This window comes from Amphiura filiformis, chromosome 7, assembly GCF_039555335.1.
Source record: "Amphiura filiformis chromosome 7, Afil_fr2py, whole genome shotgun sequence".
In the NCBI taxonomy this organism is placed as follows: Eukaryota; Metazoa; Echinodermata; class Ophiuroidea; order Amphilepidida; family Amphiuridae; genus Amphiura; species Amphiura filiformis.
This window is the reverse complement of record NC_092634.1, coordinates 30,631,871-30,644,396: the sequence shown is the minus strand read 5'-3', so window position 1 is coordinate 30,644,396 and position 12,526 is coordinate 30,631,871.

Sequence of the window (12,526 nt, the reverse complement as noted above, 5' to 3'; positions counted from 1 at the left end):
TTGAGTTATCGTGTACCTAAATCGTCATTTTACCGAGAAAATGAACATTGAAATAGGCCTAATGGCCGTTGAAGTTTAAAGTGGTCACATTTTGCACTTTCATCGAATCTCACAGGAGAATGCGACAGTTTTCGTTTTTGAAACTTATATTACGTGAACATCGGGTAAATCCACAGCCCCTTGAGAAGTTTGAGCGAAATCCATTCATAACTTGATATTTAAATCGGGGGAAAGAACTTGAAAAAACACATTTTATCAGCTAAAACGGAGCCATTTGACCACTAGGTTTTTGTGAAATCAGTGCTTCCGTGGTGTTTCCATAAGATGCGCCGCGTATGCAGATAAGCGTCGCGTATGCGTCGCGTATTTGTGCGTTAACAAATTGCGCGATACGCAACGCGATGAGTTGTTGCGCGCGTGTACCTTGCTGGTACAACAAAGATTTTCTTTCCTTTTCAATTTCAAACACGAGTGGAATAGTGAAATAAAATCCTTAAAATATTGCAGTTGGAGTTTACAAATCTGGATTTTCATTCCTTGTATTTATAAAAAACATAACAAGGTACAAACATATCATAAAAACTCAATTTTGAGAAAGAAACAATGGCTAGAGTACACAGCCGCGTTAAACATGATGTAAATTACTTATAAATCGCCAGTGTAATAATTTATATAATATAGGCCTATGGCAAAACAAAACATTATATAAAAGAAAATAAAAACAACAAAAAACTCTTACTCTTGCGAGTTTTGTGTATTTTATTTTACCGACTCAAACTCAGTTAAAATAAGTTTGAGATGTTCAAAACTTTCAAAACTTGCAGTCCTATAAACATATTAAATCAGAGAAGATCTTCTTTGACATAATGAAACTATTAAAAGGACTGAAAAAAAAATATATTTGGCAATTTTGCGTACAACTAGCAAAACAAACGCCAGCAGCAGCTTTGAGATGTTTTGTGGTTTCCGTGCTGTGCACCCGGGCTGTGCACTGACTTTTGCCCGCTTTTTGCACCGCGTGTAAGCGGCGGATATTTGCTGCCACTTCCGCGAAAACGCCGGGTGTGATATGTGTTCAATCCTGGTTCAATCAATGGTACCGTGACCAAAGCACGCAAAAGTGCCAGAACACACCGACGGCGTACCTTGCTTGACAAGTCCCCGGGCCCGCGGCCGTGTGCCTTACACACTGATGTACGATCGATTGCTTGACAAGTAGGCCTAGTATGCTCTCAATTTGATTAAGACCCGGAGGTAGTGCCACAAAGAAGAAAAATGCAATGATTTTGTTTGCAAAACTGGTTAAAGCCCAGTATTAATACGATTTCTGTCAAATTTTAATTTGGTTATTCTTTGCCAAATATTATTATAGTAACAACTGTCAGGAAAGTTTTCTGGTCATTCTAAACTGTGATGTTCTAAAATAATCAAAGATATAACAATTTTTAAATATTAGTCTCAGATAATTATATATTCATCCTCATATAGCTTGATATGGCGTTACAACTCTTTACAATAACTTATTATTATATATATCTTTAATTGAAATGCTATTATTTTAATTATATAATCATAATTTTATAATGTTTCAGATATATTGTACATTGTAATTGACAGTTATCATGATTCATTTTGTTCTTAATTTCTGCAACTTGCCTGTCAATCACAGACTAATTATGATTGATTTAAACACCACGGGACATCTTACATTGTACGATGTGTCCTAATCCTCTCAATATGCCAACAATTTTAAGGCGGGATGTTTTAACTCGATGATGTTAATACAAATGTCGGCCTTATTTTATTGATTTATATCATAGGCCTACGCTAATACATAAGCTGGCATAATTATTCCCGGAATATCATGATTATATCGTTATGAACACGACAGAGTGCCGAATACGCAAAATTGCTGTTCTGAGTAAACGCCGCGGCGTTTGAAAATCTTGGTACCATGCTCGACCAATGGGCTCAATCGATCCAATTTTATATCACAATTTTGCCCCCGAAATACCCATGACCGCAAATAATTAATTCCTCTAATTTTATTTTCTAGATTTTCTGAAAGTAAGACGAACTCAGTTTCACCCCATTCAAACTTGCTCAAAATGTTAATCAATGTAATTTGTCAGTCGAGTATACCTGTCTTAATTGTTCATCGAGTGGTTACGGTATTTATTTTATTGAATTCATACTAAAATATGCAACGAAGGTACCATTGCGCCAATTCACCAATTCAAACATCTATTTATTTTTGGTAACAAAGGACCACTTCGTATAACTTCCAAATCTGGGTGCTTGATGTGTGAAAATATTGGATCCAAAACATAATAATGTGTGGCGCCTGGGGCATGTTGCCCCCGTAGTTACTGGTCACTTTTTTAGTTCCAAAAGTTCACAAAGGTTCAATATGCGGTATTTGCGGTATCGCTATCATCATCAGATAAAGCACGAAAGAGATTGGAAGTAGTAGGCTACGTAGGCCTACTCGCCGTAAAAAGGGGCCGTATATTTCCAACTTGCTAGCAATGCAAGAATAAGAATATACAAAAAATCATTGAATAAAGATATAAATTACAGGTGACAGGGTGGAGCAGAAACTGTGTATATAATGTCCATGACTGATTATATCTTGTCTCAATATGTGTTGGCTCAAAAATCTAGTGGCCCGCCGGGCCGCTTAATTTCTTTCTGCAACCATAATGGGCCGCAATATACCACTAACCGCATAGTCCGAGGCAAGGTTCATTATTGTCAGGGTTAGGGTCTTATGGTTAGGGTTAGGGTACGGGTTAGGGGTTAGGGGTTAGGGTTAGGGTTTAGGGTTAGGGTTAGGGTTAGGGTTTAGGGTTAGGGTTTAGGGTTAGGGTTAGGGTTAGGGTTTAGGGTTAGGGTTAGGGTTAGGGTTAGGGTTATAGGGGTTAGGGTTAGGGTTAGGATTATATACGTATTTAATAGTACTAATATATACTAGTAATAGTATATTGTGTGTATGCACTTTATTCCGTAATCAATAAGTATCATAAACAAACACCTTTCTGGCACAACGAATCATAGCACAGTCGTGTAGGCATTAGACTATGCACACCGACACCGCCTGGCTAATAATTATTTGGTGCAGAAGGGACACTAAAATGAATACACGGGATCGATACACGTGAATTGCTATGCACGATTTTGATATCAGACGAAAATCTTCTGATACCGGGTTAGAAAATGATGAATATCTCCCGTCATGATTTTTTTCTCAAGAAACCAGATTTGGTCTCATAAACTTGGAAATACGTGTTGAACAGATATGATAGTCGCTAGAATGCGCTTTGAAAATTGGCCGTGCGCTTTGAACTCAAAATTTGACCATTTTATATTGCGTTGGTCCTGTTATGGACTACAGCGTGCAGCGTGTAGTACAGCTGCACTCACTGTAGGCAGTATAAAAGTCGATGACCATTGACCTCAATGGGGTATACAAGCTTAATCACGCACAACCAAGATCGATTACCCGGCTATTGTGAGTAGCCTTAGTTATGTCCCTCGACTAATTATTAGTTTAAAAGAGCTTTAAAGGTTTGAACCAAATGGCTAATCGTGGCTGTGGATTTAACCTACCATGGCGATTCCTGCCATGAAGATATAGGGTCGATGACACTGTGCTATGGATACATAGATTGTGGGTTCGAACCCCCAGGTAAACCGTTGTAGAATTTTAATTCTATCGATTGCTTTTTATTTTATTAAGTAAGAGGAAATAATAATGGTAATAAACTCGTGTTATATCTAGCCTCATAGGCCTATAATTACATGTATGTACTATGTGTTATCGCATTGCGGCCCATTATGGTTGCAGAAAGAAATAACGCCGCCGGGCCAGCGTTGTTGGAAGTTTACTGGCCCGATGCAAAATCCACTGGCCCCGGGCCACCGGGCCACTGCTTAAATCCGTCCCTGATCTATAGGTAAGCATTTATGCTCATCATAAAAAGCATGATCGATTTAAGAAACGGTTTTCTTATTTTTTATATTTTGGTCTATTTCCGATTTTAGGCATCATTTTGTGCAAATAGGCGTTTGTGAATTTTAAAAGTTCATTTTGATGCCTTATATGGTCAATATCTCAAAAAATAAGGCCAATATCAAAAAACTAAAAAAACCGTTAATGGTGCCTCAAGATTAAGAAAAAGCAAAACAAACATTTTTGGAAAGAGTGTTTTTTGTTATGATGTACCGAACAAAATTGCCAAAAATTCACTTTTTGTGATTTTCTTCATAATTGTAGTTTTACACCAAAACTGTACTTATATTGATATTCATTGATGTCTTGCCTTCATAAAAATGTATACTTTTATATGTCTTGCGTGAATAATAACAAAGTTATGGCACTTTTACTACATGCGTATCTGAGAGTACACAGCTACCTTAAAGCCACGATTTCTCCGTGATACGGAAAAACGGAAAAATTCACGGAAATCGGGGTTTGCCCACGGAAATTTGAAAATGCCACAAAATTGTAAAAAACTGTGTAAAATGTCTAACTGTTGTGTTGATTTGCAAAATAAAACAAAGAAAAGTGATTATTTGGCAGTAATCAACCATTAAACAACCCATTTTAGCATTAATTCTAGGCCTACTACAGTAAAGGGTAATACAAAATACACTTATAAAACATGTTTGTTTTCAATTTTCAGTGCTTTATAATTATTGGAAAACGGAAAATCACGGAAATCGTCCAATTTGTAACACGGAATTTTAATTTCGTAACACGGAGAAATCGTGGCTTTAGCCTATATTATGTTGTAAAAGAATTAAATGGGAAATATTTTCCATTTCGAATTATAGCGGAAAGAAAACACATTCGGATTTATGCGCGCAAAAGTAACATTTTCCAATTCCGCGCTCAATTCTTTTATTCTGTTCAATACTGTTCATGAAGGTGTGCGTTGTGTAACTTGGGGTGGAGGGGTGTATAAAAATAGTTGTTTTTAAAAGGTTTAGTATGCCTACAACGTCATAAATCAATGTACGTTCAAACGCATGCTGCATGCACTGCAAGACACCATTAAATCTTTTGGCTGCCTGCAGATCTGAACATATAGGACTTTTCCCACAAAATGGTCTTGGGAGCAAACATTTGCCTTTTGCGTGAAAAAAAAAGAAGGACGGGTCTTTGGATGTGGGTAAAGGAGCTCGTTACTAATAATATTTTGCCAAAGGATAACCAAATTAAAATTTGACCGAAATCGTATTAATAGGCCTACTGGGCTTTAATCAGTTTTGCAAACAAAATCCCAACTTTTTCTTCTTCGCGTGCCTCCCAATATAGGCCTACGTCACATTTCAAAACACGGCCCGTAATTCTCGGGGTCGTAAAAACATACTCGATAAAATAGATAAGTATAACAAAACCCCATATGGATGGAAAAGTACATGATCAAAAATAAAATGTTTTCATAACATAAACATAGTCAGCTCAACTGAATCTCGGGGCTGAATCACATGGGTTTCTAAACAAATTCATAGCATTACACGTTTATATATATCACCAGCCAAATTGTTACAAATACTCAACATTTATTTAAAAACAGCACTGCATACTGTCTACTGAAAATATACATTAGTATTAGTTACGAACGTGAATGGATTGTAAAAACATGACAAATTCATAAAATACATAAATACATTTTAATGGCATAAAATTCATAGAACACCGTCAAAAATTAATTTGTTTACAAAGACATAGGCCTACAGTAAATAAACAAATTAAACAACACAATGTAAAGTGATTCAATAATATAATAATAATTACGATATGATTAATATATACTAGTACTATTAATAATATTAAAATGATAGTTATTTTTTATTGTTATCATAAGAAAATAATAATAATACTATAATGTTTACTATAACTAGCGGGATACCCGCGCTTCGCGCGGGTCCCCGCTAGATGAGTAAATGGGAGCATTCACTATAACAGGAAGAATTACTGAACAGGAAGAATCATCTAAAAGATACATTTTCTTTATATCAATCTGTCTCTTCTTACATTTCCTTTCTTTTCAGTTTCTTCTACATGGGGTTATTTTTTTCCCAAAAAATATTTGCTGCTTAGCTTGTGATTTTCCGTTTCCATGTTATTTATTTATTTAAACCCGTTTTTTTTTTTTTTTCTAAATCTGTTATTTGTTACATTTCCCTTTTAGCTTCATTTTTTATTTGCTGCTTGTGATTTCCCGTTTCCATGTTTTTTATTTAATTCTGTTATCATTATTATAGCTTCTTTTTTTCCTAACATTTCCTGATTAGTTTCTTTCCTTCTTTGTTTCGTTCCCGTTTCATTTAGTTAATTTAACCCGTTGGCCTAATTACTCGTACCGGTACCTCTTTTGTCATTTTAATTTCATTTTTCTTTATAGTATAGGTCTACCGCTTCATTTTGTTTATACAACACACATATTTTTCCCGTATACGTCCTCTCAGAGCGTGTATGCGGACGTGTTCATCTTTATCATAATCCCGTGACCCGTCCATGTACCTTTTTGTCCTTTAATTTTTATTTATTTTTCCTTCTTTCTGTATTATCATGTCCACTGGTCTCTGGCTCGCAAGTCGCGTGGATCTGCGCCGTTTACGCGCGCATTGGCGTAGTGCTCATTACGCTCGCGCGCCGACGCGCTGCCTGACAGCTGCAGTGACGCGCAGGCTGGTAACTGATTTTCATAACAAAAACCCCGTTTTTACCCATATTTTCACTGTTTTTGCAGCCAATTCTTGACCGATTTCAACCAAATAAAGTCGAGGCAATTTCCCGTATATTCCTCGATCTCCCGTATGAATTTGGCGACATGTGGATCGAAACTGACGGAGCCTTTTACATATGCCACATACATACATAGATACATACACACAACATTCCCCTATTTATAGTAAGATACCGTATTAATTATTATTATATGAACTAGCGGGACACCCGCGCTACGCGCGGGTCCCCGCTAGGTGAGTAAATGGGAGCGTTCACTAAAACGGGAGGAATTACTGAACAGGTAGAATCATTGAAAAGGTAAATTTCATTTATCTGAGTCTGACCCTCGTTAAGCCTAAGTTTCCATTTTAGCTTCTTTCTTTCTTTTTAATTTCTTCTACATGGGCCAATTTTGTTCCATTTTTTAAAAACATTTTGCTGTTAAGCTTGCGAATTTCCGTTACCATGTTTTTATTTACTCAATCCCGTTCCTGTTATTTTCTAAATATGTCCTTTCTTACATTTCCCTGTTGGCTTCATTTTTTATTTGCTGCTTAGCTTGTGATTTCCCGTTTTCATGTTATTTATTTAGTTCTGTCCTCAGTTTAATAGCTTTTTTATTTAAATCATCTAATTTTATTAGATTTTAGGGTCAATACGCTTATTCTCGGTCACACGCCTATTCTCGGTCAGTTAGTGTATTGAACAACCGCTGACGATCGTTGCTTTAATTTCAGCCGTGTCTTCCGAACGAATCATTTAGCCGTACCGGTGCTGCAGGTTTTGGTGACTTTTTAATATCACGGCAGCACAGTTCACCTCAAATAATAGATTTTGAGATTGTATGGTGACCTGAAATATCGGCATTAAAAAAAATAATGACGTCATTTAAGAGGTGATATTGTAATATAATCAGTGATGCGAAATTGTACATGCATTTTAAAGCTGTAATTTTAACAAGTTGATCCATCTGCATCGTAAATAACACCATAGCAAATGATTGGTGTTGTGTTTATGTAAATTCCCATAGAAACAGGGTGTCCGAGAATAGGCATACGAATTCCGTTGGCATTCCTATTCTCGGTCAGTGTTCCCTAGTATGAGCTATGTTGACATCGTTGTTGTCATGTGTCCTACAAATGATCATGCATGAGCACATGAGAAGTGATGCATTTTGCTCTGCAGGCTTAAATTAGGCCTATAGCCATTTGTCGAATACAAATGAGCGAGTAGAAATTATTTGTGACCGCCCGCCCCTCCCCTCCTCTACCCCTTCCCCCACCCCTACCCTGTCGTAGGCCTATTTTCGAACTTTTTCGGTCGGAAAAATTGGGTCAACAATGTCACATTTCTGTCGGCAAAAATGGTTCCTGCCCTGGACCGAGAAAGGCGCTATAACTGAGTTGCGCAGATAACATACACCATCTCCTCGGGCCTACACGTGCTATTAGCGCAATTTTGTCATCACTTTATATACATGTTAGCACAAATAGCACCGCTATTTTCATGGGTGTGCTATTTGTGCAATTGACAGTGTTATTTATTGAGGACTTAGAAAAAACCCATTAGGGACATTAGTTTAAATGTTAATATTAGCGCAGTTATCATGGTTATGCTATTTTTGAGTTCTCCTATACTTGGAGGGGGTGTTATTAGCGCTGTTGTGCTATTATTTTTATGGTTAGGCCTTATAGCGTGCTATTAGCGCTATAGTGCTATTCTTAAAATGGTTAGGCCTTATAGCGTGCTATTAGTGCTATTGTGCTCTGGAAATTGTTTTGGCCTTAGGGGGCATATAATGCGTTATTATCGCAATAATGATATTTTTTAATTCTAGTACACTTGGAGGGGTGCTATTAGCGCTATTGTGCTATTCTTCAAGGGGGCACAACACTAAATGGTGTAACCTTGTATAGTTCCGGTTAAAACTAGCGCCTGAGCAAAATGTATCAGCCTCTCGTGGGTACTAAATTCAAGTGAATCGTGCTTGTTTTTGCTTAGTGACAGGCTGTCGGAATAATATCAAGGCCGGAACTGGTAAGGAGGCGAAATTGTCGGCTGAAATTCGTGAGCGCGCTGTCCAGGTGCCCGTAGCGCAAACATTTTGACTTTCATCGCTTGGAGGGGCGCAGAATCGATGCTAAATTGGTCAATTTGGCGCCCCCTAAGGGTTGCACTCGTGGCATATTGCCCCCCTGCCCCCCCCCTGTAGTTACGCCACTGATCGATCTACAGTGGTATTGATACCAAAATGAATTCATTTTCATCAGTAAAACGTGAGTATTGGTGATTTGTATGTCTCCTACCCCTTGATATTGTTATTATTTTATGTTGCTACACATGGAAATTGACCCTTTTTTCACATTTTATGTCTATCTACCTGACAACTAATGGTTTAATTGCTTTTAAAATAATACTAGAAAGTTAGAACTATCAATTAGCTATACATATTGTTACCAAAATGAATTCATTTTCATCAGTAAGACTTGTGTTTTGGTGATTTGTATGTCCCCTTACCCCTTAATATCGTCATATTTTACGCTTTACACTTGAAAAATGGATATTTTTTACCTTTTAAGTCTATACAGCTAACAACTAATGGTCATTTTGCTTTAAAAGATTACAAGACCCAAATAGCTATGTATTGATGCCAAAATGAATAAATTATAATGAATAAACATCGAGTTATGTTGGATTGTATGTCCCTACCCCTTAATATTGTCATATTTTTTTTTCACTGTTACACATTGGAAAATTAACATTTTGCACACTTTATGTAGACCTGATGGTTTTTCTGTTAAAAATAATACTGGAAAGTTAAAACAATCAATTAGCTACATGTTGATACCAAAATGAATTCATTATTATGAGTAAAGGTTGAGTTATGGTGGTTTTATTTCCCTAACCCTTAATAATACCATATTTGACATGGTTATACATGAAAAATTAACCTTTTCTCACATTTTATGTTTATCTACCTGACAAATAATGTTTGCTTTGCTTTAAAATAATACTAAAACATTTGAACAATCAATTAGCTACATATTGATTCCAAAATGAATTCATTATCATGAGTTGAAGTTGAGTTATGATGGTTTATATTTCCCCTACCCCTTAATATTGTTACACACGCTGCTACATGTCGAAAAGTAACTATTTTTTACATTTTCAGTCAATTTTCCTGACAAGCAGTGGTTGATCTCACCCCGCACATATAAATATTCAAAATATTACATGAATGGTAACTTACCAAACAAATTTTGTTAATGGAACTTATATAGTTCAGCTGAGTGACATATTAAGACGCGTACAACACCCCAACCCCGAACCCTATACACACCCCCCACCCACCCCCACATACACACCCCCACCTACCCCAAACTTACACAAAACAAACCAACATGCACGCAAACATGCACTTATATAACTATTTGAACCCAGAACATCAATGTTTGCCTAGATATGCTTGATATTAAAAACAAAATTAAAAAATGGAGCTTAATTAATTTTGAAAATAGAAATTGGCACAATAGTAAAATTTGAAGCCAGTGCCACAAAAATACCAATCCTACGCATTGTTGTGAAAAATCTGATTTTCCACTAGTGTATGGACTGGCCACTTCCAATCATGATCTAATGAAACCTAGATTTGCTTTCAAATAATACTAGAAAGATGTTTTAAACACATCCCCGTATATTCCTCGATCTCCCGTATGAATTTGGCGACATTTGGATCGAAACTGACGGAGCTTTTGCGTGGACACACATACACACAACATTCCCCTATTTATAGTAAGATAGGTCGTATTGATTATTCCATAATACATGAATATAAATGCAAACAATTGGAAGTTGTATTGATTGGCCATATGACCGCATGCACTGCATTCACGGCACTTTACAGTTTACACAGTGAGTCAATTGGGGCGAACTTGTCGCGGTATGTAGGCCTACGTGTATTGGGGCGAACTGGTAGTGGTATGTACTGGTGTGGGGCGAAACGTCCTGACACCATAGAGCACGTAGTGCGATGGAATTGAAACTCCGTTCGTCGACGTGAGGCCAGGCGATCGTCACGCTTGCAACATGTGGACGTAGATGGCAGCAGCATTTTTCTTTAATTAGCATATTCGTGACGTCATGTTAAAGTAAGTCTCCACAGCACTACGCATATTTTTTTACGTAACTTTTAGTACTATCGTGGTGGCAGCAGCATTTTTCTTTACTTTTCCAAAATGGCCCCGCCCGGGAGACGCCATTGGACGCCATGTTAGTGCAGGGTAATACACAGGGAAAGCCGACGCTGTCGCCACCTTTTTGTATTGCGCTAGCATATGAGTTGCAACGGCCTGTCTCGAGTCGGACTTTTTGTACTGTCAGTATCAAAAGTCCAGAATCATGCAAATGCTTTATTTTGTCTAAAATACACGGCTTTCGACCGAACCACTAGCAGGCTATGTTAGCACATCTATGCCAATTACAAAGGTACCAAAATCTGAATTTTGATGATTTTTACGATCGTCCGGATGAGCAAATCACTGAATGGGCCTTTAAAAGGGGGGGCAAAGATTTTAGTTTTCGGCAGACCTACAAGGGGGAAGGAGAAAAGATTTCAGTTTTGGCAGGAGGGGGAGATTTTTGACAGGCCAAAGCCAGGGGGAGTGTTGTTTGGCAGATAGGCCTATTTGGGCATCGTTTTGACAAAAAGATGTAATCATGGACGTATCATCAACAAGAACTAAAAAAGATGCCATAGGCCTATAATGGCTGTATGAGGCTTTATAAGCTTTTATAGGCCTACTATTCGGCGCTGTGCAATAATTATGTGTAGTCCTACTACTAGGCCTACCCCCAGGGTGGTGAATTCTCAAAATGGTCTGACAAAAATTGCTTCCCCCCCCCCCCTCTTTGCTGTGCCAAAAATCTTTGCCCCCCCAATTTGATGTGTCAAATAACATTTGCCACCCCCTCCTTTTCATGTGCCAAAAAATATTTGGCCCCTCCCCCCTATAATTCAGCACCCCTAGGGTACACATAATTATTGCACCACCCCTAATTCCATGAGATAAGCCAAGTAAAAAAAATAACATGTATATCATCCAGACTTTTACAAAAATCTGTGAGGGAGGTCCTTTATTTGTTGTTATGTTATTTTTTTACCATTCATTTCTGTGTAAAATTGCAATTAGGCCTACAAAGTGTTTGTCAAAACATCATAAAATCAGGAGGCTCCCTAATATTTTTGTTATTTCCCCAAAGCCCTACCCCTAGCTTGAAGAAAGTGTTTGCAGTGTGTTTATAAATGATAACAATGTCAGAAACAAAGTAAGGAAGCAAATAGGAAAAATAATAAAAATAGGAAAATTTTCAAAAATCGGTGAGGGCAGGGACGATATACGTGTTATTTATATTACTTGGCCTAATTAATGGAAACATGTCAGAAAACGTTCAAATATGCACAATTTTCTGCTCGCTGCGTTCGCATCACATGATTGGTTAATTTCAGGTTTAAAATTGGGGTTCCCAAAAATCATGTTGAAAGGGGTGGGGGCAAAGATTTTTTTTGCCATTTCGAACGGTAGTCCGAGGTCGCTTAGACTCATTTTATTCCGTCCATCTGTCATTCCATCCGTCCGAGTGAAATATCTCGCAACTGGTAAGGCTAGTAGACGCAAATTGGTGGAGCGGAGCAATTGGCGGTCTTCCAGTTTTCATCGCAAATTATGGTAATTAAGGGTGTTTTCATAAGGGGCTGTGCAATAATGTGTACCCCCAGGCTGGTGAATC